At 40.1% G+C, this 5134-nt stretch overlaps 1 pseudogene; it reads left to right on the top strand.

Annotated features, from left to right (window-relative positions):
* Positions 1–669: 669 nt before the first annotated feature.
* On the top strand, positions 670–1825 carry LOC129076599 (C-C chemokine receptor type 4-like; annotated as a pseudogene).
* The last annotated feature ends 3309 nt before the right edge of the window (positions 1826–5134 follow it).

Raw genomic sequence — 5134 nt, 5'->3', positions numbered from 1 at the left:
TACCTTGGTTTCCTTTTAGCTTAATGATTACCTAAGTAGTTACTGAATTTTTGGAGTTAACAATCTAAAGGGCTAGTATAGGTAGATATTAAAATCCTTTTCTTTCTTTCTGTTTGTATGTTGGAAAGGCCTTCGGTGCGGTGCTGTTTGGGATATCAGCTAATCTTGTCCTTCCTCCAAGTGGTTTCAGTAAGCCAGACTATCTTTTAGAAATGCATCCCTCCTTACAGAGGAGAGGACTGGAGCTCCCAGGGGAGGGATAAGAACAGTGGCACAGCTGGAATTTGGAAACTGTCTGACTCCAAAGGACAGGATTCTTTTTCAAAAAGTATTCTTAAATATATTTATTGAGTGTAGAGAGAGAGAGAAGGAGAGAAACATTGATTGGTTGCCTCACATACATGCCCCAACCAGGAAGTGAACCCACAACCTAGGCATGTGCTCTGACCAGAAATTGAACTCCCAACCTTTTGGTGTACAGACCAACGCTCCACCCAACTGAGCCACACTGGTCAGAGCCATGATTATTTCATTTGTCTGCACTGTCCTGTGAGGAACTGAGCCCTTCAACTTGGGAAACTTGGAAAGGATGTAGAATGATCTGGTGCAAAATATTAAGCAGCTGTTCTCTGTATTCAGCACTATTTTGATCTGCTTTTGTCCTTACAGAAAACTTGTTCGCTCTTCTCCTCAATAGCTTCTTCTGATTGGACTCAGACCTGCCTTGGGGAGCCTTTAGATTTGAAAACGAACACCACGGATATGGCAGAAACCACCATGGATGATAGCATCTATAACAATTACTATCTCTATGTAAATGAGCCTGAGCCTTGTACCAAAAAAGGCATCAAAGCATTTGGGGGGCTGTTTCTGCCCCAACTCTACTCCTTGGTCTTTCTGTTTGGTCTGCTTGGAAATTCCAAGGTGGTTCTCGTCCTGTTCAAGTGCAAGTGGCTCAGGTCCATGACTGATGTGTACCTGCTCAACCTGGCCATCTTGGACCTGCTCTTTGTGCTCTGCCTCCCTTTCTGGGGTTACTGTGGTAGACCAGTGGATTTTTGGACTAAGTCTCTGCAAGATTATTTCCTGGTTGTAGTTGGTGTGTTTCTACAGTGGCATATTCTTCATCATGCTCATGAGCATAGACAGATACCTGGCAATTGTGCACCCGGTGTTTTCCTTGAGAGCCAAGACCATGTCTTATGGGGTCATCACCAGCTTGGTCACATGGGCAGTGGCTGTATTTGTTTCCCTGCCAGGCCTTTTATTCAACACTAGTTACAGAGAAGAAAAAGCATACCTACTGCAAAACCAAGTACATGTGCAATTCCACATGGTGGAAGGTTCTGAGCCCCCTTGAGATCAGCATTCTGGGGTTGCTGATTCCCTTAGAGATCATGCTTTTTTGCTACTCCATGATCATCAGGAATTACAACACTGTAAAAATGAGAAGAAAAGCAAGTCTGTGAAGATGACTTTGTCGTGGTGGTCCTCTTCCTGGGGTTCTGGACACCGTACAATGTAGTGCTCTTCCTGGAGACCCTGATGGATCTAGAGTTCATCTAGGAATGCACCTTTGAAAGACACCTGGATTATGCCCTTCAGGCCAGAGACCTTGGCTTTTGTCCACTGCTGTCTTAACTCAGTCATCTACTTTTTCCTGGGGGAGACATTTTGCAAGTACATCATCCAGCTCTTCAAAATGTGCAGGGTCTCTTCTGTGCTTTTCCAGTACTGTAGGATCCTCTAGATTTACTTCCTCAACCCCTCCAGCTCATCTTACTCACAGTCTACAGTGGACCACATTCTCCATGATGTTCTGTAAGAAATGGGAATGCAGAAAATGGAGTTGAGAAGCTTCCCAAATTAAGAGTTTACTTAAAATGGTATTATAGTAAGAGTTCCCTGAGCAAGTGTCAGGGAGAAGATGGACATCCATTGCAGTAACCTGGACTTCTCACCCTGCAGTCAGCTTTCCTCTTGCCCACGTCCAAGTTCAATGCAGTGAGAGTTCACCTGGCCTGAGGCATCCTTCCCCACACCAGGTTGTCTGGTATGATAAGTAAACCCGAGAAGAATTCTGAGCAGCATTTCAAAGAGGTTAGAAATAATACTGAAAAGGAAAGACCACTCCCTTCTAATATGAACAGATGGGTATTCTCCTGAGGAAGTAGAAGAGAATTGGTAGAATAAGTCACTGCTTTCTGCTGTGAAAAATGGGCTGTTGAATTAATTTTTAGTTTTTTTGCAGAGCAATATAGAAAGCTTTGACATGCTGTCCCTGTGTTTTTTTTAAATAATATATCTGGAGCCAGATATATGCAAAAATGAATAACAAAGCAAAGAACTTAGATCTGATTCTTTGAATGTAAGGGATTATTTGTTAATGGAAGCCAAACTTTTAATGCTGATTCCAAGTATAAGGATATGATGGCATTAGAATAGTCTGATTTCCAAACACAAAATTCAAGGCATTAAAAAATCCAAATGTACTTGTGGATTTCAAATGCTTTGTTTTAATTGCAAGAGATGTATATTCAAAATTTAAAAATATTACATAGTCCCTGGTACATTTATTTGCAGCCTTTATTTATATACAGTGCCTTAAAAACTAAAAATGACAAGGACTATTAAAGTATGACAGTGTTTTCTTTGTCCTTTTGAAGTGCCAGCAATCAAGGGAGGCAAGAATAATCAATGAAATAGTTATTGTTGATGTTACATAAAAATGACTGTCAAAAATTATGAAATTGTAAAAAGTGTCATCCTCTCTTTTATAATATTGACCCTGGTTTTTAATTGTGCATGACTCAAAAGTTCAGTCATCTCTTGTCATTTTAATCATGGAATTAATCATTTTACACCATGAAGTGTGTTCTCACAGCCTTAATTAATCAATTATGCAAATACTTTAACAAAGCCTGGGTACACTTGTAAAAGAGGGACAACTTAAAACCTCTCCAAAAACAAAACCCTGTTTTGCAAACCAATAACTGAGTGACCCTGTTCAAAATACTTCCTTAGGTTTAAATGTAATTGCATCTTTTACATTTTTAAAAAATACATTTCCAGAAAATCTATTTTCAGAAAAGCGAGTTGAAAAGGGTTGATGTTGCCTTAATAGAAAAAAAAATAAAATAAATATGTATAAACAATAACAACAACAACAACAAAAAGGCAGGAGTAAGGCAAAAATGGAGTATTAGTGGGGAATGGGAAAATTTGAGATGTGAAATTCAAAAAATAGTGACTATCTAAAAATAAGATTAAAGAAATGCAGCAACAACCTCCTTTTCCACAACCAACAAGCAAAGATTGATAAAGATGGAGAGAGAATAAGGATATTTTAAGAAAGGGAAAAAGAATGTGAGATAACTAATGAAAATTACAAATGGTTTTGAGAGGCAGGAGGGGGAGAAATAGTGAGAGTTCAGAATAGAAACAAGTCTTGGAAAGAGATAAAATAGAATTTAAAACAAAAATGAGAGGAAGGAAGAAGGTAAAATAGGGTAGAAGGAAATCTATTCTCAATGATAGCGTTGCTGGGCAGAGCATTATTGGCTGTAGGTCCCTACTTTTCAAGACCTGAATATTTCTTGCCAATTTCTTCTAGCCTACAAAATGGCTTTTGAGAAATAAGCTGACAGTTTTATGGGAACTCCTCTGTAGGTAATTGCCTGCTTTTCTCTTGCTGATTTTAAGATTCTCTCTTTATCTTTAACCTTTGGCATTTTAATTATGATGTGCCTTGGGGTGGGCTGCTATGCATCCATCTTGTTTTGGGCTTTCTGAGCTTCTTGGACTTACATGTCTATTTCTTTCACCAAATTAGAGAAGTTTCCTTTTATTACTTTTTCAAACATACTTTCAATTTCTTGGTATTTTTCTTCTCCTTCTGGCACCTTTATGATGTGAATGTTGGAAAACTTGAAGTTGGCCTAAAGGCTACTTACATTATCCTAATTTCTTTTGGATCCTTTTTTCTTATTGTTGTTCTAATTGTTGTTTTTTTCTTACTTCTGTTTCAAATCATTTATTTGATTCTCAGCTTTATTCATTCTACTGTTGTTTCCTTATAAACTGTTCTTTATTTCAATTAGTGTATCTTTTGTTTCTGGCTAGATCTTTTCTATGCTGTTGAAGTCCTCACTAAATTCCTTAAGCATCCTTATAATTAGTGCTTTGAACTCTGCATCTGATATATTGCTTATCTCCATTTTGTTTAGTTCTTTTTCTGGTGTTTTGATCTATTCCCTTATTTGGGGAACACCAACCTATGACTACATAGACCTTTGACCAACATAGATGACAAGTTGTGCAGCTTCCCAACCCACAGAGCTGGACTTCCTTCAGGAAGACTCTTGTTCCTGCTGAGTCTGCCCCTTGAGTGTGTTGCATGTGGAGGTGTTTGGGTGGTACTTCTATGTGGCCTAGGCTGGTCACTAGGTGCACTGGCTCTGGGAATCCTGGGAAGTACAGGTCCAGGTCAACCACCTTCTGTGCCCTGCCCTAGGCCACACTGCATGAGCTACAAAATCATCTGCAGATGGCTTCTATTTGTGCTGGGTTTGAAGGTGCCTAGGTGAGGCCAAGCTGTGAACCAAGGCCAGCTGATTCTAGAGCTAGGCCTGGGTCCACATAGTAAGAGATGCAGGGCATGCTGAAGCCTGATGCTGCTTGTTTGAGAGATTTTAGAAAAATCTGAAGCATGAGCCAAGACAGGTTATTTGTATGGAAAAGCCACTGGAAAATGCTTGCCGGGCCCAAAATTGGGTGTGGTGGGTTCTCAGGGAATCACCAGGGTGAGGCAAACAGTGATATTCAGGTTGACAGACTCTTCGATATGGTGCTCTCCTTCTGGCTCTGTTGGTGGGGGGAAAACTCATCAGAAGAACAATGGTCTCTGCCAGCACTTCTGTCTTGGAGGAAGCTCTTCTTCCTCAATCTCTCAGCTTTTGTTCTGATGACAGACAATTATTTTCCTCCCTGTGTGTCTCTGATGCCTTTGAAGCTCCTCCCCCAGCACTGTGGCTCAGAGGGAGTGAGACCAAGTAAGATTGTATGTGGGTGTTTTAAGAACTTCCTGGGACTTCAGAAACTTCCATCTCACTCAGCCACAATCCCTGCTGATTTT

Source organism: Pteronotus mesoamericanus, unplaced genomic scaffold, assembly GCF_021234165.1.
Source record: "Pteronotus mesoamericanus isolate MK-2021 breed Mesoamerican mustached bat unplaced genomic scaffold, CSHL_Meso_final contig_611, whole genome shotgun sequence".
NCBI classification, from domain to species: Eukaryota; Metazoa; Chordata; class Mammalia; order Chiroptera; family Mormoopidae; genus Pteronotus; species Pteronotus mesoamericanus.
This window is presented reverse-complemented; position numbering and strand designations above follow the sequence as displayed.